This window comes from Ranitomeya variabilis, chromosome 5, assembly GCF_051348905.1.
Source record: "Ranitomeya variabilis isolate aRanVar5 chromosome 5, aRanVar5.hap1, whole genome shotgun sequence".
Taxonomy (NCBI): domain Eukaryota; kingdom Metazoa; phylum Chordata; class Amphibia; order Anura; family Dendrobatidae; genus Ranitomeya; species Ranitomeya variabilis.
In genome coordinates, this window is record NC_135236.1 from 663,944,015 (window position 1) to 663,968,878 (window position 24,864).

The following is a 24,864-nucleotide window of genomic DNA, read 5'->3' on the forward strand; positions in this document are numbered from 1 at the left end:
GTGTCCCTCTTCAGATGTGTAACCACTATGCTGTGTCCCTCTTCGGATGTGTAACCATTATGTTGTGTCCTCTTCGGATGTGTAACCATTATGCTGTGTCCCTCTTCGGATGTGTAGTCATTGTGTTGTGTCCTCTTCTGATGTGTAATCATTATGCGGTGTCCCTCTTCAGATGTGTAACCATTATGTTGTGTCCTCTTCGGATGTGTAACCATTATGTTGTGTCCTCTTCGGATGTGTAACCATTATGCTGTGTCCCTCTTTGGATGTGTAACCATTATCCTGTGTCCTCTTCGGATGTGTAACCATTATGCTGTGTCCCTCTTCGGATGTGTTACCATTATGCTGTGTCCCTCTTCGGATGTGTAACCATTATGTTGTGTCCTCTTCGGATGTGTAATCATTATGCAGTGTCCCTCTTCGGATGTGTAACCATTATGTTGTGTCCTCTTCAGATGTGTAACCATTATGTTGTGTCCTCTTCGGATGTGTAACCATTATGCTGTGTCCCTCTTCGGATGTGTTACCATTATGCTGTGTCCCTCTTCGGATGTGTAACCATTATGCTGTGTCCCTCTTCGGATGTGTAACCATTATCCTGTGTCCCTCTTCAGATGTGTAACCATTATGCTGTGTCCCTCTTTGGATGTGTAACCATTATGCTGTGTCCCTCTTCGGATGTGTAGTCATTATGTTGTGTCCTCTTCTGATGTGTAATCATTATGCGGTGTCCCTCTTCAGATGTGTAACCATTATGTTGTGTCCTCTTCGGATGTGTAACCATTATGTTGTGTCCTCTTCGGATGTGTAACCATTATGCTGTGTCCCTCTTTGGATGTGTAACCATTATCCTGTGTCCTCTTCGGATGTGTAACCATTATGCTGTGTCCCTCTTCGGATGTGTTACCATTATGCTGTGTCCCTCTTCGGATGTGTAACCATTATGCTGTGTCCCTCTTCGGATGTGTAACCATTATCCTGTGTCCCTCTTCAGATGTGTAACCATTATGCTGTGTCCCTCTTTGGATGTGTAACCATTATGCTGTGTCCCTCTTTGGATGTGTAACCATTATGCTGTGTCCCTCTTTGGATGTGTAACCATTATGTTGTGTCCTTCTTCGGATGTGTAACCATTATCCTGTGTCCCTCTTCAGATGTGTAACCATTATGCTGTGTCCCTCTTTGGATGTGTAACCATTATGCTGTGTCCCTCTTTGGATGTGTAACCATTATGTTGTGTCCTCTTCGGATGTGTAACCATTATGCTGTGTCCTTCTTCGGATGTGTAACCATTATGCTGTGTCCCTCTTCGGATGTGTAACCATTATGCTGTGTCCCTCTTCGGATGTGTAACCATTATGTTGTGTCCTCTTCGGATGTGTAATCATTATGCGGTGTCCCTCTTCGGATGTGTAACCATTATGTTGTGTCCTCTTCGGATGTGTAACCATTATGTTGTGTCCTCTGTCCTCTTGTGTCCATTATGCTGTGTCCCTCTTCGGATGTGTAACCATTATGCTGTGTCCCTCTTCGGATGTGTAACCATTATGTTGTGTCCTCTTCGGATGTGTAATCATTATGCGGTGTCCCTCTTCGGATGTGTAACCATTATGTTGTGTCCTCTTCGGATGTGTAACCATTATGTTGTGTCCTCTTCGGATGTGTAACCATTATGCTGTGTCCCTCTTCGGATGTGTAACCATTATGCTGTGTCCCTCTTCGGATGTGTAACCATTATGTTGTGTCCTCTTCGGATGTGTAACCATTATGCTGTGTCCCTCTTCGGATGTGTAACCATTATGCTGTGTCCCTCTTCGGATGTGTAACCATTATGTTGTGTCCTCTTCGGATGTGTAACCATTATGCTGTGTCCCTCTTCGGATGTGTAACCATTATGCTGTGTCCTGTTCGGATGTGTAACCATTATGTTGTGTCCTCTTCGGATGTGTAACCATTATGCTGTGTCCCTCTTCGGATGTGTAACCATTATGCTGTGTCCTGTTCGGATGTGTAACCATTATGCTGTGTCCCTCTTCGGATGTGTAACCATTATGCTGTGTCCCTCTTCGGATGTGTAACCATTATGTTGTGTCCTCTTCGGATGTGTAACCATTATGCTGTGTCCCTCTTCGGATGTGTAACCATTATGCTGTGTCCCTCTTCGGATGTGTAACCATTATGCTGTGTCCTGTTCGGATGTGTAACCATTATGTAATGGTTCCATTTGTGGTAAAAGAAATAAACTGGAATATTTTAGGGTCCATTATATACATGAGCTATTGCATGGGCATATACCAGTATTTTAATCCCGGAATACATCTTCTTCTTCATTTTATATATGTCCGTCCCCCACTGATCAGCGCTGAATTGGTTGCTTTGTGTTTTTTCTTGATTTATGGATTAATTAGTCGGCTTCTGTTTAGCGTAAAATATCCTTTTAGATAATCACAGGACTCTGTAGATGCCTCGGCCTGTGAAATTGAAATTGCACTTAATGACCCATAGATTTTATAGCATTAGGCCCCATTCCAATATTTACAGACCTCCGATCTTGGAGCATTAATCTGTTTTAAAATCAAAGCGAGTGTAAACATTCATAATTGCAAACAACTCCGGGAAATGATGTCAATGGGGTTTTTTTTTCGCGTCCGATCGGAATTAAAACAGAACGCTGCGAACCGGAAGTTTCCAGATGATTTAATAACAATCAAAAATCCCTCAAATTTTCATATTTAAATTATTATTTTTTTTAAATATAATACTCTGGATAATCTTCAGCTTTAAGATTGGATTATTTTGCAGCTTTGCCCTAAAAGTTTTAAAAGTTTTTTTCTTAAACCATTAGTTAAATCTTTAAAAAAATTAAACAAAAAAAAAAAAAAACCTTTCAAATACGGACATTATTTGGGAATTTTAATATTGCTGATCTATCCTTAAGATATCAGACTGTTGTGATCAAATGATTGAGGGTGATGAAGCGCACAGGAAGTTGAACAGCGCCACACGTTGCATAGTGGCCATGCATGGTACTGCAAATTTTTCCCATTCACATGTATGGGAGAGAGCTTGCACTGCCATTTAAGACCACTAAAAAGTATACAGAACTGTGACACTTCTGTTTCAATAAACTGATTTAATGGGGAGCCGGAATATGCATCTCAGTCTTGAATAGGGATGAGTTGAAATACCGCATGAAGCCACTAGATGAGGGTGGTGCTATCATTTTTTTTATTTCACATAACCCCTTTGCAAGAAGTCACTGACAAATTGTTGATTGTGGTTAACTGAGTCATTTTCTCATGTCCTTTGGTGCAGAACATCACATTTCCTGCCAATTGATGTCATCGTTGGTCTAGTAATGGGAAAATTGCTATTTTTCACAAGAAACATTTCCAAGTGAGCCCCTACCAACCCCAGTTTTCTCATCTTTCTAGACATCTTTTCTTGTATACGGTAATTATTTTCTGATTATTTTCTCATATCATCATATTTAGAAATCTGGAAGTGATATGAGAGAGATAGTGATGGTACAACAGTGGATCCAGAAGAGGACAAAACAAGGCTCGGGGCCAATCATCGTAATGGCGTGTCCTCCTAGAAAATTCTAACCGAAAGGTGAAAAAAAACAATTATACTACAGTAATAAAAAAGCGTGATCCTAAATATGGGGTAGTTTACATAATCTCTAGTTTTTGAAGTACTGTTAAGTTCATTAGGTCAATAGGAACTGAACGAAAACTGATGAAAGTGGATCCATTATTTGGGTCATGGACTCTTCAACGTGAACCTTCAGGCAGTATGTTATAGAGCAGGAGAAGCAGAATAGACTGATTTGTGATTTTATAGGAAAATATTACGTGTAACTTGTGATTTAACAATTTGTATGCCTGAAGACTCTGGGCTCATGAGTCCAGTGGGTGTGAAAGGATGTACAATGACCATCAGCATTGTGTCCACTGCCCCTGTAGGCCACCTCTGTACTTAATTCCTAATGTTTTTCTTCTTTATTGGAAAATTAGCAAAAATGATAAAACAGGTCTTGTGGGGTGTTCCCAGTATATGGCAGGTCTTGTTAGGTGTTCTCGGTGTACGACACAACTTGTTAAGTGTTCTAGGTGTACGACTGGTCTTGTAGGGTGTTCCCAGTATACGGCAGGTCTTGTTAGGTGTTCTCGGTGTACGACACAACTTGTTAAGTGTTCTAGGTGTACGACTGGTCTTGTAGGGTGTTCCCAGTATACGGCAGGTCTTGTTAGGTGTTCTCGGTGTACGACACGACTTGTTAGGTGTTCTAGGTGTACAAGTGGTCTTATGGGGTGTTCCCAGTATACGGCAGGTCTTGTGGGGTGTCCTCAGTATAAGGAGGGTCTTGTGGGCTGTTCCCGGTATATGGCAGGTCTTGTGTGGTGTTACCGGTATACGGCAGGACTAGTTGGGTGTTCCTGGTATACAGAAGGTCTTGTGGGGTGTTCTCAGTATACAGCGGGTCTTGTGGGGTTTTCCCCAATACACGGCAGGTCTTTTGGGGTGCTCCTGTTACACGGCTGGTCTTGCGGGGTGTTCTCATTATACAGCAGGTCTCGTGAGTCTCGTGAGATTTTCCCGGTACATGGCTGATCTTGTAGGGTGTTCCCGGTATACGGCTGGTCTTGTAGGGTGTTCCTGGTATACGTCAGGTCTTATGGGGTGTTCCTGATACACAGGGGATCTTGTGGGGTGTTCCCGGTATACGTCAGGTCTTATGGGCTGTTCCTGGTATACGGCAGGTCTTGTGGGATGTTCCTGGTATACGAAAGGTCTTGTGGGGTGTTCCTAGTTAACTATGTGGAGCGATGTACTGTTGGATGGGGCTGTGCATAGAGGAGCTGAAAGGAGTGATAAACTGCAGGATTGGGTTGTATATAGAGGGGCTGAGAGAAGCGATTTACTGCAGGATTGGGCTGTATACAGAGGGGCTGGGGCTGAGAGAAGCGATATACTGCAGAATGGGATTATAGATGGATGACAAGAGTGATATACTGCTGGATGGATCTCTGTATAGAGAGGCTGGAAGGACAGATATGCTGCAGGATGGGGCTGTAAACAGATGAGAGCAGTGATGTACTGTAGCATGGGGCTGTATATAGAGAAGCTGATAGGAGCAATAAACCACAGGATTAGGCTGTATATAGAAGATCTGAGAGAAGCAATATACTGCAGGATTGGGTTATATATAGAGAGGCTGAGAGAAGCGATATACAGCAGGACTGGGCTATACTGTATGTAGGGGGCTGAGAGGACTGATATTCTGCAGGTTGGGGCTGTAGATGGATGAGAAGAGTGATATACTGCTGAATGGGTCTGTGCATAGAGGGGATGGAAGGACAGATATACTGCAAGTTGGGACTGCACACAGATGAGAGAAGTGATATACTGCAGCATGGGGCTGTATATAGAGAAGCAGCCTGGAGTGATATACTACAGGATTGGGCTGTATATAAGGGCCTAAAATAAATGATATATTGCAGAATTGGACATTATATAGGGGTCTGAGAGGAGTGGTACACAGCAGGATGGGGTTCTATATAGGGGCTGAGAGAAGAGATATACTGACAGATGAGGCTTTGTGTAGGTGACAGAGAGGATATATTTCAGGATGATACTGTATATTAATAAAAAGAGCGATATACTGCATGATGAGTAAGTATATAGGGGGCCTAGAGGAGTGATATACTGCAGGATGAGACTGTAGATAGGTGAGAAGGTTGATCTACTGCAGGATGGGTCTCTGTATAGAGGGACTGAAATGAGAGATGTATTGCAGGATGGGGCTGTACATAGGGGGCTGAGGGGAGTGATATACTCCATGATGAGACTGTTTATAGAGGGGCTGAGAAGAGGTTTCTGCTGTGAATTTGTAATCCTTGGTGAGTATTTATTAGAGTACTATAGTATTCTGTACATTAGATGAGTCATAGACATGTATTTTTGGGCTTTCGGATTTTTTTGTTTAAGATCATCAATGCAGTGACAGGAGGACAGCGCACACTGTGTTATTGGAGAAGACAAAAATGTCAGTTGACACTAAAGCCGGATAGGACTTTTTTTGGCGAGAGCCCGAATGATACAGGAAACTAAAAAAAGAGAAGTAGGACTCACAAAACGAATCAAGTTCTCTTTGGTATCAACAGCATCTCTGGAGAGCAGTGGACTCCTATGGATTAGGCGGTAAGACGCGGTGATGAGAATTAGTTCAGGGTCATAGACTTATATGCAAAGAAAGTAGAAGCTGAACGAATGAGCTGAACATATGTTCTTGATTCATTCTCGTGACCAGGTGGCACATATGGGTCACCAACGGAGTCAGATACGGAGTCATAGAAACATGATCTGATATAAGGGACTGTGGACAGCCAGGACTCAAGGGATCTTAGTGGGGTATATACAAGGGTCAGGACCTGCATCAGTAGGGGGTCAAGGGCTGCATATTAAATATCAATCGATGCCATGTGTTTAAGTACATTAATAATATATTATTATAATGCTGTCATCACTCATCCCATTAAGTTGTAACATTATCCTAACATAGGGAACGATGTCCTCAGACTGGAAGTCTCGAAAGGCAAAATCCGATATGAGTAACAGACAAGAACATCAGATATTTATGAAGAATGTCCATTAGTACCATGAAGATAAGAAGTCATATATCGTATGCTCAGAACTCAGTAACTTAGCTCAAACTTCCAGGATATCGGGTGATGGGCTGGACTTTCATTGAACAAGATATTACTAATCCAGTATGAAAAGTGCTAGGAGAGTTAAGGTCTTGAGTACAACCAGTTGTATCCCATCTCTCCAGATGACAGCAGGGTTCAGGGGTGCAATGTGCCCCTTATATTGAAAAGCGTCAAATACTCACAGGTACTGAAACAATTCGGTGGAAGGATTGTATCTGGAAATAGTGGAAAATGGAATGAAGATCTTTGAGATGTTGTGTGAGGAGCATTAGAGAGGAGAGCAGAGAAGGAGATCTTCCAAGGTCCAAAAATTACAAGTGGACAGGTAACGGGAGGTAAAGTCTGATATTTATGGACCAAAGATGATGCACTTGGAGGTACCAAGAGATTAGGTCAGAGACAGTGTGGACATGTTATGGACAGCTTTGGGAGTTATTTAATTTTTTTGAACTGCATTGTCTGGGCAGTGGCTAGCCAGTGAAGAAATTAGCAGAGCTGAGAGAGGCATCAGAGAAATTAGGACATAGGTGGTAGAAAAGAAAGTAGAGCTTTTTTAGTTGAGAGACCATAGAGGTGGAGGTTGTAGTAGTCAAGGTGGGAGGTGATGAGGGTGTGCATTAGCATTTTGCTAATTGAAAGATCAGGCATGAAGGATTTCGAGAAAAGATTTTTAGTTTAAGGCGGCAGGTGGGGGTAGGTACTTAATTATGTGGTTAATTGACAGGAAAGAGTCAGAAGATACAACGACCGGGTAAAGTGTAGAGTCATTACCGTGGATTACTAGCTCTGATTGGGTTTGAGTGAAATGGTAGAATGATAATGAATTCAGAAGGAGGATATATTTGATGGACGCTCTTGGATTCTGGACAACAAAGGTAAGACATCTGAGCCAGAGGGGTAAATCTGATGGTCATCTGCATAAAAGTGGTGGAATCCATGGGACTTTATGAGTTGCCCCAGGACATAGGTATAGATGAAGAAGAGTAGGGGTTCCAGGATAGAGCCTTGGGACACCACCAGAGAGAGCAGGATGAGGAGGTTATGTAAGAGTAGGTGCTCTTTGATGTATGGATGATGAGGTAACAGGAGATCCAGTAGAGGGTCAAGTCCGTGATGACAAGGGGTGAGGGAGTTTGTAAGAGGAGGGCGATCAATTTTGTTGAGGGCAGAGCTCAGGTCTAAAAGGAGGAGCATGGAGTAATGTTGTGGTACTTTGGCAGTCAGGAGGTCATTACTAACGTTGCTTTTCAGTAGTGTAGTAGGTTCGGGAGCCAGATTTAATAGAGGATTTGATGAGTTGCGCACAAGCTGTTCCAGGAGTTTAGAGGCAAATGTAAGTAACAAGATGAGGTGATATCTGGGCAAGGAGTGGCAATGGATGGCTTCTTAAGTATGGCTGTAATGGTTGCATCCTTAAAGGAATAAGGAATGATGCCAGTGGTGAATGACAGGTTGAGGAGGTGGGTTGGGATTAGGATAAACACTTTTGTAATTTTTGAAATGAAGTGAGATCGGATGGGATGAGGTTAAGTGTACAAGTGGTGAGGCCTAGTTTGCAGAAGGGCAGGAAGCTTATTTTTGGTAATGGCGTAGAAGCAGGCAATGGGTGGAGAGGACTAATGTTTGAAAACAAGAGAAGTCCTGCTTTATATTTGGGACAATTAATCATGGCATTTTCATCCAGCATTTCATTAGGCCCATGTCTGTGCCCCCTAATCATTCTTTTAAGGTTGTATCCTAAGTGGTTGTCTACCGCTGCTTACTCCTCATTCCAAACCTGGTTCTAAGGTGCATGCAGGGCCAGGAATTGGGATGAGATGAGGCGCAGCTTGCCAAAATGGACTATGGTTATGTAAACATGCACATCTGCCACCTTCGGGAGGAGAAAGCCTTGGGAAACCCAGCTCCAACCGTAAGACTATGAAATGTTTAGGATTACCTCCATCACACCTGACAGTAAATAACAGTATATATGTGAGTGACTATGATGTATTTGTTATGTATTAGTCATGGGCTAGTAGAGATGGCAACAAGATCTTATGGGGGTGGGGTTATGACAACTTTCCATTGAAGCAATGCATTGCCATTAATAGTGGTTACATCCAATCTGCTCTTTATTATTTTTTACGTAGGAAACTGGTTGTTTGTATAGAAGTAATTTTACGATGTAGTGGTAACTTTATATGGTACAGGAAGAAGAATTGCATGGTATCTTTGCACCTGGGGCACGTTTCATCACATTCTTGCGTTCAGAAAGTATAATATAACATAACATTGAACTATACATGTAGAGCAAAGTCTGGTAACCATTAATCTGACTTTCACGACTGAAGGCTCGACAGGTCTGCACCCCCAGCTGGTGACTCTAGAGGCCGGAGACTGTTTCGAATTTGGTTGTTTTCCCCTTAGGAAAAAAATTGGAAGTGAGAATTGGATGATAACTTTTGAAGGGCCCCTCCAGGCTTGAGCTGTGAAACAAGCTTTTAACTGTATGTGGCAGAGACTGACATACCGGTCGGCACTGTGATGGCCATGCAGTTATTGCTGTTGTCATATGTGTCTACGAATTGTTCCTTTCAGTCTACATGTTCTTCTAGACTTGTCTGGAAAGAAAACCAAAGAGGGTTATATGCAGCTAGAGTAATACTTTGTATTATTGAAAAAAAGCCACAAATCTTTCATATAAATGAAGTCAAGGGCCCCAAAGTCCCCTCACATTTGCACTACAGAATAGATTCACACTACAAATCCCAATGAGATTGGTCAACTTTTGACAATATTTGGCCAGGAGGTAAATAAAGAAGTTCTCCCCATAACTACTCCCTGTCTTAGGGCATGCCCCATTTTTACTTTACACAAACTCCTCTATATCCTATTTCCTGCTCCTTGAATGTGTGTTTAGTTCCTGAGCCTGAACCTTCTGGAAGTGCTATTTTTGAACATTTTCAGAAGTCTTAGACAAGCTCTTCCGAGAGTCTGGGAGGTATCCCATTTTTCAAAGATCCTCATGGGTGTAACAGGAGAGATGACAACTATTTTGTCAACAGAGCACAGAAACAGAGTTATAAAGATCCCCAAAAAATAATTTTAGCAAAACGGTGCCAATTGTCTACTCACTGTGTCCGATTGTACATGCTCTCGGAAAGACTCTTCTTTCCTCCCGGCATCATCTGTCAGCTATTTTCAGTATTGGCACTCCTTTTAAGAGGGTTGAAAATAGGTCTGTCATCCGCTTACAAATATCATGGACTTCTGCTACCTGAACCTCAGATATTAAAAGCTGAGTTGTTCAGAACTGTAACAATGCTGCTATGCTATATGTGACCAAACTCTTTTTGAACTGTTGTCGATGTTTGCCGCCATTCCTTAGGCCACCCAAGTGAGACCACTCTGTCCACCAGGAGCGGGTATATCCATAGTATTTAAATGGGGAACACCATTTACATCTCTCTAGTGGTCAACATGGGGTACTATATGGCAGAGCTTACTCTACTGATCGGAATGTGCTACTGCCTTCTAATTTGAAGACCATACTTTATGTTAGATGATTCAATGGGACAGCGTACACATATAAACCTCTTATACCTCTCATATTACCTGAGCAGGTAATCATCTCTGCTTTTTTTCTGTGATTTTTCAAATTTTTGGAGGATTTTCAAGTCCTCTTTTTGTGTAGGTGAGCTCTGTTTTTTGGGACAGCATACACATATAAACCTCTTTCTGAAGACCAAGGACAGAGTTTTAGGTCCCATCTTGACTTTCTTGACCTGAGATCATCTTCTTGTGCATGTGACTCTGGCGTGTCAGTTCTCTTCGGAACCATTGCCCACTACCTTGACACTTCTCTCTTTACTATCTTTGAACCCAAGCTTTTGACCTTTATTTGATGTCTCTTTTGGATGTCAATTTGGCTGCCTCTTTATACCATCTTGTGTCTATCTCCAAGTAGCCAACTCAAGAGGGTTTTTAATGGTCCACAACCTGCAATGTCCCCACCATACTTAGTCCTTGATGAAAACCAGGAAGCTTGTTAGTGTTGGCAATGTCAAAGTGAGAAGTCTAACTCTAAAAGGGCAAAAAGGAAACAAATATATTTGCTAGGCTCTTGCACTCAACTATGGAGGGATTCAGGTGATCACCCTCAAATTTTCCCATGTCCATATAATACACTGCACCTCTGAACAGGACATGAACACTCACTCATATCATAATGTAATTCTATTATTCTTCCTATAGACATAGGATACTGCAGCTCCCAACATGACCTGACCACTGGATACACTTTTCGACCTTTTATTTCCTGACTACAGGATAAATATTAGATTCTAAAAAAAGATGAAGATTCCGATATCGAAATATTCCAAGACAAACTCAGCAGTTTATGAAATGTCTATCTTTTGTAGAGCTTTGTTCTCCGGTCAAGGAAGGACTGACCTTGAGAACCCCCCAGGGCAAAACTTTACAAGAAAAAAAAGAGGATGTGAAATATGTAACATCCAGTAGAGAATGAAATGACCTTGTGATCCGAGTTCTGATGGCCGCTGATACATCTTTAACAAATAACTCGGTCTCGGGATAGATTGCTAACACAAAGAAGAAGATGTTCTGAAGAATGTTTTTATTTCATACAGAGAAGTTTTGTCTTCAGATTATATTAACTTCATATTTTCTTTCAAGGTTTCAAAATCTTCAACGGGATTTCCTATCAGACTGGAGGATTTGGGAATGACCTTCTTGGTCTTATTCTAAGAGGTTTCAAGGGCTCATCTTGCTCTTTATATGGCATTAGTAATAAATGTTTGTTCCTCGCATACTTTATCCACCTACTTGTATTGTGGTTAATGTGTTTTATGCAAAAAATGTGATTTTTATTATTTTAGCAAAAGAGGTGCATTCTCTTTGAAGTGACAACATAAGTAGTCTCTTGTGGGATGGTTGACATGGCGCCTAGGAGAATCAGCTCTGGTGCCATGTCGTTGGGGACTATTGGCCCAAGATCTCTTTTAGGGAGAGGCTCGGTGGATGCTGCATGAGTCATATAGATTGGCACCACTGCATGAGGCCTGGAAATGTATAAGGTTAACATTTTGCTAAGCTTGATGACTTGGGTATTAGCCTAAAAGTCTAACTTGACCTCCTTGCTGATGGAAGCTTCTGTGAAAGCTGGAGAATATGCCAAAGCTTCCTAACAAATGCTGAAACCAGAGTGGTGGCGAAAAGTTCAAGGAGTAGCATGTCCAGGGCAAGAGGCTCCACACTAGTCTTTGGTTGTTGGAGTATGAATTGTGAGGCTACACTGGTGGAGAACAGCATCTCTTACTTTGCAAAGAGTGAAATACACAAATAGGTGAGATGGATGGAACGCATTTAGGAGTTGAGCTCACTCAATACCAGCTGTGTTGTACAGTCAGCATCTGACTAAAACAGCAGCAACCAGAGCCTGCAGCTGTCAATCAATGATGGAACTATTTCCTGTGCACATGCGCACTGGTTCTTGTCGTTAATCCCGTGATGAGAAACAAGAAGTCAGTCAAAGGTGAAATGTGGCAAAAACTCCCGCAATTCCTCCATTATTTTTTTTGCAGATCACTATGATTACGGCATTGACTGCCTCTATGATATGTATGATCCTCAACAAGAGGTCATTGTGCAGACTTGAAGACACCAAGTTGGACAATTTCCCATTTCATTTTGGAAGATCTTTGGGACACATTCATGTTTTACGTGAACATACCAGAGATATTTTGTTGGCCAAGTCGAACCCTTTCTGTAAGGATTAGGCATCCTTGGATTATAATGCTCACTAAAATAACTAGGGATGAGGGATTCAAAGGCCTCGGAATAAGCTTCAAGAAGACGACCACCATGGATCTCCTACGCGTTGTCCAGTTTCCGGATTCATTGAGATGAATGAGTAAAATTGTGTTCGACTCTTTTGTAATTAATACATTTCATCTGGAGGCAACCAGTAAAGGATTATTAGAATATCACTCCACGAAATAATGTAAAACATCTCTTTCTGTCAGGGTGAGGATTAATGGAGAGAAAACACTTGACCCGTACGTTTTCCATTAGCTTCCGGCTGAGATAATGGTAGAACGTACTGGAATGTACAAATGGTTATTGAATGTATAGTAAATCAGAGGTATGCCAAGTGCAATGCTGAAGGAAAATCTATAGACTACACCTGTAAACAATGGAAATGAGAATTGCACAATGTAAACGCTGTTATATTTTTACAAAGATTTGATAAAAAATTTTAATTCAGGATTAGAAAATAATAATTTTTCCAAAAAACAGCACCACACCTGTCCATGGACTGTGTTAGGTATTGCATCCCAGCTGTATTGATGTGAATAGGACTGGACTGCAAAACCACAACCTATGAACAGGCGTGGCACTCTCTTTTCAAGACAACAGCTATGTTTTTCTAAGGTAACGTTCACATTTGCGGTCTGCGCCGCAGCGTCGGGCGCCGCAGCGTCGCCGCATGCGTCATGCGCCCCTATATTTAACATGGGGGCGCATGGACATGCGTTGCACTTGCGTTTTGCGACGCATGCGTCACTGCGGCGCACGCGTCCGGGCGCAGAGGACGCAGCAAGTTGCATTTTTGCTGCGTCCAAAATCAACCAAAAAAAGGACGCATGCGTCGCAAAACGCAGCGTTGTGCATGCGTTTTGCTGCGTTTTTGTTTGCGTTGTGCGTTGCGTCGCCGACGCTGCGGCGCACAACGCAAATGTGAACGTAGCCTAATCCTGTTATTAGGGTGACCTGGTGAGGTAGATCCTTCAAGCCCAAGGCCCAGGTTGGTACATGGGTGACGTGTATCATTGCATCAGATGAGTGAGGCAGACAGAACAAAAATTGCAGAGCCACAGACAGTTAGCTGAGGTACTGGTAGCTTCAGGCAGACAGGTAACTGAGGTACTGGAAGCTGCATGCAGACAGGTAACTGAGGTACTGGAAGATGCATGCAGACAGGTAACTGAGGTACTGGAAGATGCATGTAGACAGGTAACTGAGGTACAGGAAGATGCATGCGGGCAAGCAACTGAGGTACTGGAAGAAGCAGGCAGGTAACTGAGGTACTGTAAGCTGCAGTCAGACAGGTAACTGAGGTATTGGAAGCCGCAAGCAGACAGGTAACTGAGATATTGGAAGCAGCAGGCTGACATATAACTGAAATACTGCAAGCCACAGGCAGACACATAAATGAGGTACTGGAAGCAGCAGGCAGACACATAACTGAGATACTGGAAGCCACAGGCAGACATATAACTGAGGTACTGGAAGCAGGAGGCAGAGAAGTAACTGAGATACTGGAAGCTGCAGGAAGACACGTTGCTGAGGTACTGGAAACAGAAGGCAGACACGTAACTGAGAAACTTGAAGCTGCAGGCAAACACATTGCTGAGGTACTAGAATCATCAGCCAGACAAGTAACTGAGATACTGGAAGCCGCAGGCAGACATGTAACTGAGATACTGGAAGCTGCAGGCAAACACATAGCTGAGGTACCGGAATCGGCAGGCAGACACGTAACTGAGATACTGGAAGATGCAGGCAAACACATAGCTGAAGGAACTAGAATCAACAGTCAGACAACTGAAATACTGGAATCAGCAGGCAGACACATAACTGAGGTACTGGAAGCATCAGGCAGACAAGTAACTGAGATACTGGAAGCTGCAGGCAAACCGTAATTTGCAGTTTTGACCCAAAATTAGGAAGTCATGGATCAGAGACTGGTAAATTAGGTCAAGTGATGGCCGTAAGACCCTTTTTTTGGGGGGGACGAGAACCAAAAAAGCATTAGTAAAAGCATTAGTTATCTTATTAGTATGGCATTGTGACAAAGAATGGCAACAGGAGCAGGTTCAATTAAACCCTTACCATAGGGTCCACCGATGGCTTCAGTAGAGAACCAATGTTGACAACAAACACTGACAACATCCTATAGATGAACAAACTGTAAAAGAATCGGACACTTTCCCCTTTTAGAGCAAACTGTTCCCATTCCCGCTTGGATGCCTATGTATTCATTTGCTGATTATAGTGTTAAATAATAAGCGGTTGTACATATATTTACATACTAAATGCTAACGTACGGAGCCGACAGCAGCTGCACTAGAAAATGGGGTTTAGTGCAATTTCTTGGCACAGATTAAGAAAAAGAAGAAATTTCTTGGAGGAATCTTAATACTTAACGTGTTCTCCTCTAATCAAATAACTGCTGTAAAAAAAACTGTGAAGATCATGACGACGTGGTAAGAGCTAATATTACGGCAACTAATGCTCCAGAGGTGTGAAAATTTGTATTTATATTGAGCCGCATCTACAGCTCGTAATGAACTATTATCAAATATATCTGCTAATTACCATTCAGACCTCGAGCCTTCATCTTAAAATTAGCCAAAGTATAATACAAAGCATGACTAACGCAAGATTTATTACAACCCAATTAATGAAAGTAGAACTGAAATTTATCAGAGCTTCGCAGGTGATGTTCATGTTAAAGGAGAAATCTAAGGGTGCATGGGTCATTGATGGGGCCGTTATGGAGGCAAATGGGCACGGGTCAGTCCAGTGCTTCCAATGGCTTTATCTGTAAAGGTGTGACTATCTAGGGATGAGAAAAAAGGAAACATATTTTGGCTGACTGGTCAGTCTTAAGTGAGCTCATGGTCTAAGATTATATATTATGGCGGGAACCCTCAAGGTTGCTAGAGCGTGGGTGTCTGGAATGGCCTTGACATTGGTGGTTGGAAAAAAAGGTAGAGGAACTAACTGAAACTCACTTTGATGGTCTATCTATGGTTAGAAGGAGGGCACAAACATACACCGATCAGTCATAACATTAAAAAAGTGAGCAACATTACTTACTTGGTGACAAAGGAAAAGTGGCAAACATAAGGATCTGAGTGACTTGGGGCCATATGGTATTGACTGGGTCAGAGTATTTCCAAAATGGCAGGTCTTGTGGGGTGTACCAAGTATGTGGAAGGTCTTGTTGGACGTTTTTGATAAATGGCACATCTTGTAGGGTGTTGAAAGTGTGCAGGTTTTGTACAGTGTTCCTGGTATATATCAGGTCTTGTGGGGTGTTTCCAGTATGCGACAGGTCTTGTAGTGTGTTCCCAGTACACATCAGGTCTTTTGGCGTGTTCCTGGTAGATGGCAGGTCTTGTGGGTGTTCCCGGTATTCAGCAGGTCTTGTGGGTTGTTCCCGGTCTACAGAAGGTCTTGTGAAGTGTGTGTGGTATTCATCAGGTCTTTTGGGGTATTCCTGGTACACTACAGATTTTGTGGAGTGTTGCTGGAATATCATAGGTCTTGTGGGGTGTTACCAGTATATGGCAGGTATTATTGGGTGTTCCTAGTATATGGTAGGACTTGTGGGGTATTGCTGGTATATGGCGGAACTTGTGGGGTGTTTCTGGTATATGGCGGGACTTGTGGGGTGTTATCGATATATGGCAGATTTTGTGGGTGTTCTTGATATACAGCAGGTCTTGTGAGGTGATCTTGGTATACTTCAAGTCTTGTGAATTGTTCCCGGTATACAGCAGTTCTTGCTGGATGTTGTTGGTATATTGTATGTCTTAATGGATGATCCCAGTACACAGCAAGTCTTATAGAATGTCCCTAGTACACAGCAGGTCTCATGGGTGAAAATGGCATAAAGAGGGTCTTGTGGGGTTTTATTGATATACAACAGGTCTTATGAGGTGTTTCTGGTTTACAGCAGGTTTTATGGGGTTTTCCTGGTAAACAGCAGTTCTTATTGGGCCCTTCTTGTATATGGAAGATCTTCTGGGCTGTTCCTAGTATACGACAAGTCCTGTGGGGTTTTCTTGGTACACAACAGGGTTTGTGGGGTGTTTCCAGTTTACAACAGTTCTTATTGGGCGCTACCAGTATACGGCATGTCTTGTTGGGTTTTTCTGGTTTATGGCAGATCTTCAGAGATGTTTCTGGTATTTGGTCGGTCTTGTGGGATGTTTCTGGTTCATGGCAGATCTAACACGGTGTTTCCAGCATACAGAAGGCCTTGTGGTGAGTTTCTCAGTACACGGAGGGTCCCGTAATAGGTTTACCACATACGGTAGGTCTTATGGGTGTTTAGAATATGCAGTGGTTAGTACTGACCAAAACTGGTCCAAGGAAGGATAACTGGTGAACCGATAACATGGTCAAGAATGCCCATGGCTCATTGATGTGTAACCAAACTGAAGGATAGCCCATCTCGTGACAGTATAGAATAGCTTGTGTAGGGGTCTTTGTAGCTTCAGACCAGTTAGTGCGCATCCTGGTCTATGTCCACCCATAAAAATGCTTACAATGCCTACAATAGCATGGATAAGAAGGTGGCCTGGTCTGATGAGTCACATTTTCTCCACAGCCTAGTCTTATAGCTATTTGTCCAACAATGATTAAAGGGATTTTATCATAAAGTCGTCTACTACAATAACGAAGTTGTAATTAGGACCTCTGCTTCCCGTACAGCATCCATGCCCGCCTCTTTGTAAATATTTTCTTCTTATCGGGCACTGCCAGGCAAATCTATGCCACTTAGCGCTGACTTTTTGGCTCATTAAAACTCTGCAGGGTAAACAATGTAATTGTCCCTTAATTCTGCCAGTCATTTCCGATATAACTATGGACAATCCCTCCCAGTGTGAACTCGTAACTTGGAACTGCCTCTTACTAAGCCAAATAACCATAGAATAAATAGTCATTTCACTTTCACTAATTAGACCCTGAAGCGTTTAGATCTGAAATATGAATTAAGATCTGAGATGTCACGCCAGGCAATTACGCTGCCGAGCCTAGGACGGCACATGGAGTTTACCCTACCACAAGCGACACCATTCATTACAGCTGGGTTTATTTAGGAAACATTTCCTCCGGTCTATTACACAAGGGTTCATAATATTTCACTGATACATTGAACACAAGTTAAATATTCAGCCCTGAAAATTGATTTGGCCATCAATGTGTCTCATTCTCCAGAGCTGAACTCGAAATTCTGCTGTAAATCTCTTTAGTCCCCTGTTGATTTAGGTCTGAACAGAGCAAAGCTCTTCAGTTCTGCACTTGGTGGACAGTAGACAAGGAGTAGAAGTGAAGCCCAAGGGCGTCAAGGGTTAAGCAGAGGTTGAAGTTGCACCCAGTTCTTGAAGTGGGTCCATTAGCCGATCTTCTACACAGAAGACATAGGAGGACATTTATTAAAGGGGTGTTCTTAAATGTAAAAGTTATCCACTATTCACAAGATAAGGAACAATTGTCTAATTGCTGGGGGTCCTACTACCGTGGCTCCCAACGATTCCGAGACACTGAATAGCCCCAGCTGAATAAAGCGGAGGTCAGCCATGCGCACTACCCTCCATTCATTCTTAACGCTAGTGTCAGAGAATGCTCAACGCAATGCTTGGCTGATCTTCGGAACTCCTATTAGAATGGATAAAGAAGCAGTAGATATGATTGACCACTCCATTCAGAAGAGCCCAGGTTCTCGGGATCTGTGGGCGTCACAGAGATCGGACCCCCTGTGATTGGAAAGCAATACCCTATCCTTTGGATAGCAGATAACTTTTCAACTTGAGAATACCCCTTTGAGACTAGCTTTTTATATGTTTGTAGGTCCAATGGTGTTCTTTCCTTTTTTTGGATGAAACCCACCTGTTCTCACTATTCTTGCCGGTTTCATATTGGAAACTTTTTTAGATAGTCCAGAAGACCGAAAGACCCAAAGCCATAGTGCGGCATAGTGACGCAGCATATGCCTGGAATAAAGTAAGTATTGTGCCCACTAAGCAAATAATAATGCCCCCTGAGTGCTTCCTTAAAGAAATAATGCCCTCCAAGTATCCACCTTAGAAAATATTAAGGCCTCCTCAAAAAGTAATGATGCCCCTGAGTTCCTTCTTCAAAAGCAATCAATAATGCCCACAACAAAATTAAGTTTATGCTCACCTAATCTGTCTGCGTCTTCTTCTTTCTTGCAAACAGAACACTCTGGCAGAGGTGGCACAATGCAATAACGTCATTGTTCCACCAGCGCCCCAATGTTGGCATCTTGCAGGTTATATCCATAAGCAAGCAGCCTGCGGCCTACAGCAAAAAGAGTGGTGGACCTACGGCACTCTTCTTTGTCACAGAATACAACTATACCAATGTCATGTTGATGCCATTACGTCATGTTGGTGCTCACCCAAAGATCTGGGGCAGAAGTCCGAGTCCCGGATATTCAGTGCTGGCTATGTCAATTCTTAGGAGTGAAAAATATCAAAACAAAAGGAGAAAGTTGGACCAAAGGCGACTGCCCCTGTTGTTCCTCCAAGCTGAGTCACTTGTGTGGCCCAAAAATCTTTCACCCTGAAAGAGCAAACTACTGTATAGGTGAAGAATGGGTGAAAAATGTGAAAGGACAATTTACAATGACTTATTTAATCACCCCCTGTTATCCTCACCTTCCAAACAAAGGTGTAGCCAGAGACATACATGCCAACTTTTCTCTTTGGGTGTCCCAGAAAGTAGATCATACTGAATGCTTAACCACACTCTTTTCTTAAGCTGTTTCCCATGGCCTTTCCCCATCTCTATATGTCAAAAATGCTTCAAGCAGGGATGTTCCAAGACCCTAACACAGATATCACCTCCCTGAAACAGGATGTTATTACTGATGTCTGTTTCATGGGCTGGGCTAGTCTCTTTTGTCCCTACTTGGTGCGTTCTTTACTTTACAAAGTGCACTGACAGTGCGCTTTCTTGCCGTCTCTTCATTTCTCTTCAGAGCCATCGAGGGAGTGCACTGTCACTGTGCAAAGAAATATAGAACAGGGAGCGCATACCGAGCAATTGACAACCAGTGCCTGCTCAGTAGAGCAGGGACTAGCCCAACCACTGAAACCGACATCAATGATGACAGTTCGTTTCAGGGTTGAGCCAGATTTTAATTGAAGCATATTAGAAAAGTGATTTGATAATTAAATTTAATAGGCAGACATTTAGTATGAAGTTTACATTCGGTTTCAGACCACCCTTTTAAGGCAGGTTCTGGATAGCATAGATGATCTTTTGACTTTTCCAGGTGTCCAGGAGGTCTCACCTTATTCTGAAAACATTCCAGATTTTCCGGGAGGGTTTGTACAATGGTATGGTCTGGATGAATACTAGCAGTCATATTTACGTCATGATGATAACCTTACGTTATCTCTGCCACATAGGAAGATACCAGTATTATAAATACCACATGGAAAGCGGGTGGTCTTTTTATAGATCTTAGATTGGGGCCCAGCATCTTCAAAATATGTCTTATACATTATCTCTATTCCTCAGGAAGCCATCTTTCCCACCTTCAAAGTTGGTTATATATGAAGAGCTTTGTATTTTTCTAATTTTAATCTTTAATTTGTACCCATCCCATGAGATGCCCAAAGGCAGCTGCCTCCTCCACCAACCCTATGTCTCAACTCAATAATGACTTACACATATTGGAATTTTTTTTTTCAGTTTTTCGAGTGGTAGCATAATCACTTTGGCTACTAATGACAGTAATGAAGTGTCAGTCCACCATTAATCCTACAATATTAATGATCTGTCCTTCACTCCCATCTGCTGTTATCTGGGATAACATACATGTGGACCTCCGAGGGTTGAGATGGCCATCTGCTTCATCACATCCACAGCTTTTTCAATATTTTCAGACCTTTTTTTTGACAGATGAGATAATATAGAGGTGCTATTTCATAGGAATATTTATTTTACGGTTAGTCCTGGCATTTTCTTTTGCCTCAGTCAAATGTTGGCTAAGGAAACCTCTCGTTGACCTGACGTCAAACCTTTGCTGCTTCTCGTCTTTTCCCATTAACCCTGCCTGCCATCAATTTCCTTTTGAATGTTCTTCTAAAGTCTTTCTATTTCTTTTCTGCCGGTTTTGTGGTCATATTTTTGCTTCGTGACGGCCCGTCATCCACACTCAACTAATCATGTAAACAGTATATAATCATCCTGTTGTATGTCAAGAGCTTTATATTAAAACCACCTACATTCTCTATAGTATGTGCTGAACGTGAATGTTGAATATGTATGTGGAACATGCTTGACAGAGTGCGGAAATTGCTGTTTATATGCACGGGAACACCTCTAGTGTAACAAATTGGGCTAAAGAACAAATTAAGATATTTTAGACCTTCTATATCCTTCCATGTAAACAAATTAAATATATGTATAAAATATTTGTATAAAGGTGACCTATGACATCCCATAAATATGTAAATTTGTTTAACCTCCTGTAACTACCGCTTTTCTCCTGAATCCGGCGATGTTTTTCTTTTGTTCTTGCGCCTCTCCATTCATGAGATATGGCCCCTTCTTTCCTGTATATAAATCTTGTATTTTAAACAAGTGGGTATGGTAACCGACTCTTCTATGTGGGCGTCTTCTTGAAGACCTCGCCCAGTTGGCTAATAAGACTAGATTTATATACAGGAAAAAAGGGGCCATATCTCAGAAACGGAGATGCGTAGGAACAAAAGGAAGACATTGTCTGACTCAGGAGAACAGCGGCATTTACACCTGGTAAAAGAAATTAGGTATTTATGGCAAGTATTTTTTTAATTAAAACTCAACACACTTAACTATGAGCAAAACCACAAACATAATAGTGCAATAGTCCAAATATATAATGATCATAAACAAGTTTATTAAATATAAATACATAGACAAAAATCACAGACATAATGGTGAATATAAAAGTGGCGATAAACACCATGGGACACATGGAGCAGGACAACGGTCCCCATAGTATGAAAAGAGTGCATAAGCACTAAGCAAATAGCCAAATATAAACCATAACAGTTCCACACCAGTGGCAGTTCACAGTGTATCAAGCCGGAACATATGGAACACAAATTATAACACGGTATATGCCAGAAACACCTAAGTAGGAAACATACCAGCGATGTAATGGGGGGAACGTGCCTTCTCCTGCCCACCCCGACGCGCGTTTTGGAGTAAACCTTCTTAAGGGGACACTTAACTATATAGATTGCCAATACTTCTTATTCTAAGTATATGTGACCCCCTAGGGTCCAATGGGTCCTCTGTCTAACCCGTCCTTCATTTCATAGGCAAAGATCATAGTTATACCGATCACCAAACCAAGGATTCCTTCACCTAGTACCTAGCCACTTCTTCTCCTTGGAAAAATCTAAAGGTGCTCTCTGTTTATTACTCACCTAGAGTTTAAAGAAATGCATAGTCCCTGCTGTCCCCTTCATCTGTTCCTCACGATATTATGATTGTTATATTTTATTCTAAGGCTGTATAAGCCAGTTCTTTCAAAATGCTGGGGGTTCGATCTGCTGAGAATTGAAGAAGCCACATGTTGTGAGCTGTGTTTCTGGGCTCCCTCTTGTGGTCACTAATGGTATTGTATGAGTCATGTTTTTCTGCTGGCCTGGGCTTCAGCTGTTTCATTAAGCTGTGGGTGTTCCCTATTTAGTCCTCCTTTGGACTCAGTCTCTTGCCTGGAATCGATGTATTCAGTTCTATTTGGTCTCCTCCTGATTCCTTGCCATCTGACTCATGCAAGAAAAGCTAAGTCCTGTTTGCATACTTTGGATCATTTGCATTTTCAGTGTTTTTGTCCAGCCTGCTCAATATGTGACTTTCTGGCTCGCTGGAAGCTCTAGGGTGCTGATATTCTCCCCTCACATCGTCAGTCGTTGTGGGGGTTCTTGAATATTCAGCGTGGATGTTTTTGCAGGGTTTTCTGCTTACCGCATAGTTCACTTTCTATTTTCTGCCTATCTAGACTAGTGGGCCTCACTTTGCTGAATCTAGTTCATCTCTACGTTTGTGTTTTCCTCTTGCCTCACCGTTATTATTTGTTGGGGGCTTTCTATATCTTTGGGGTTTAATTTCTCTGGAGGCAAGCGAGGTCTTATTTTTCCCTCTAGGGGTAGTCAGTTCTCCGGCTGGCTCGAGACGTCTAGAGTCAACGTAGGCACGTTCACCGGCTACTTTTAGTTGTTGTGTTAGGATCAGTTATGCGGTTAGCCCAGTTTCCACCTCCCTAGAGCAGTTCCTTTGTTTTTGCAGACTTGCAAGAGATCCTCTACCACTAGGATCATAACAGTATTCCAGGCCAAAAGGAAATGTTTATTGCATCGCAGAAGCGGGATTAAAAAGAAGTCTGAGTGTTTTGGTTTTTTTTGCTGCAGTTTGTCTAGCTTCTTCCATCCCCTTATACTCTGAGTGGCTTGGAGCTCAGCTGCAGACATGAATGTTCAGACTCTGACTTCTAGTGTGGATCAGCTGGCTGCTAGGGTGCAAAGCATTCAGGATTTTGTTATCCATAGCCCTATGTCAGAACCAAAAATACCTATTCCTGAGCTGTTTTTTGGAGATAGATCTAAGTTCCTGAATTTTAGGAATAATTGTAAATTGTTTCTGTCTCTGAGACCTCGTTCCTCTGGTGATTCCGCTCAGCAAGTTAAAATTGTTATCTCCTTCTTGCGTGGCGACCCTCAAGATTGGGCTTTCTCTCTGGCGCCAGGAGATCCTGCATTGGTGAATGTTGATGCGTTTTTTCTGGCGCTTGGTTTGCTTTATGAGGAGCCTAATCTTGAAAATTAGGCTGAAAAGGCGTTGCTAGCTATCTCTCAAGGTCAGAACGATGCTGAGGTGTATTGTCAAAAATTTCGGAAATGGTCCGTGCTTACTCAATGGAATGAGTGTGCCCTGGCCGCAAATTTCAGAAATGGTCTTTCTGAAGCCATTAAGAATGTGATGGTGGGGTTTCCTACCCCTACAAGTCTGAATGATTCAATGGCTCTGGCCATTCAAATTGATCGGCGTTTGCGGGAGCGCAAATCTGCTAACCCTTTGGCGGTGCTGTCTGAACGGACACCTGACTCTATGCAATGTGACAGAATTCTGACCAGAGCCGAACGGCAAAACCATAGACGTCAAAATGGGTTGTGTTTTTACTGTGGTGATTCGACGCATGTTATCTCAGCATGCTCTAAACGCTTAAAGAAAGTTGTTAATCCTGTCGCCATTAGTACTTTACAGCCTAAATTTATTTTGTCTGTGACCTTAATTTGTTCATTATCTTCTTACTCAGTCATGGCCTTGGTGGATTCTGGTGCTGCTTTGAGTCTGATGGATTTGTCGTATGCCAGGCGTTGTGGTTTTGTCCTGGAGCCTTTGGAAATTCCGATTCCTCTTAGAGGAATTGATGCTACGCCATTGGCGGAGAATAAACCTCAGTATTGGACACAGGTGACCATGTGCATGACTCCTGTACATCAGGAGGTGATTCGCTTCCTTGTTCTGCATAATGTGCATGATGTTGTCGTTTTGGGTCTGCCATGGCTACAGTCCCATAATCCAGTTTTGGATTGGAATGCTATGACTGTGTCAAGTTGGGGTTGTCGGGGGATTCATGGCGATACTCCATTGGTGTCTATTGCTTCTTCCACTCCTTCTGAGACCCCTGAGTTTTTGTCAGATTACCAGGATGTATTTAATGAGCCCAGGTCCAGTGCCCTTCCTCCTCATAGGGACTGTGATTGTGCTATAAATTTGATTCCTGGTAGTAAATTTCCTAAGGGGCGACTCTTTAATTTATCTGTACCAGAACATGCCGCGATGCGGAGTTATATAAAGGAGTCTTTGGAGAAGGGACATATTCGCCCATCCTCTTCTCCTCTTGGTGCAGGATTCTTTTTTGTGGCCAAGAAGGATGGGTCTTTGAGACCTTGTATAGATTATCGTCTTCTGAATAAGATCACGGTCAAATTTCAGTATCCTTTGCCTTTGTTGTCTGATTTGTTTGCTCGGATTAAGGGTGCCAGTTGGTTCACCAAGATAGATCTTCGTGGTGCGTATAACCTTGTGCGCATTAAGCAGGGAGATGAATGGAAAACAGCATTTAATACGCCTGAGGGTCATTTTGAGTACTTGGTGATGCCTTTTGGACTCTCTAATGCTCCTTCTGTGTTTCAGTCCTTCATGCATGATATCTTCCGAAAATATCTGGATAAATTTATGATTATTTATCTGGATGATATTTTGGTTTTTTCTGATGATTGGGAGTCCCATGTGAACCAGGTCAGGATGGTGTTTCAGG

The 24,864-nt window shown here is 42.4% G+C and overlaps 1 long non-coding RNA gene across 1 annotated transcript in view; it reads right to left on the reverse strand.

Annotated features, from left to right (window-relative positions):
* Window positions 1–8,976: 8,976 nt before the first annotated feature.
* Window positions 8,977–24,864, reverse strand: part of LOC143774017 (uncharacterized) — a 28,774-nt gene continuing 12,886 nt past the window's right edge. The window contains exons 2-3 of the long non-coding RNA XR_013215460.1: window positions 9,229–9,319; window positions 8,977–9,120 (exon numbers count right to left, since the gene is read on the reverse strand). This is a non-coding gene — a long non-coding RNA (uncharacterized LOC143774017). The remainder of the gene's footprint in view (window positions 9,121–9,228; window positions 9,320–24,864) is intronic.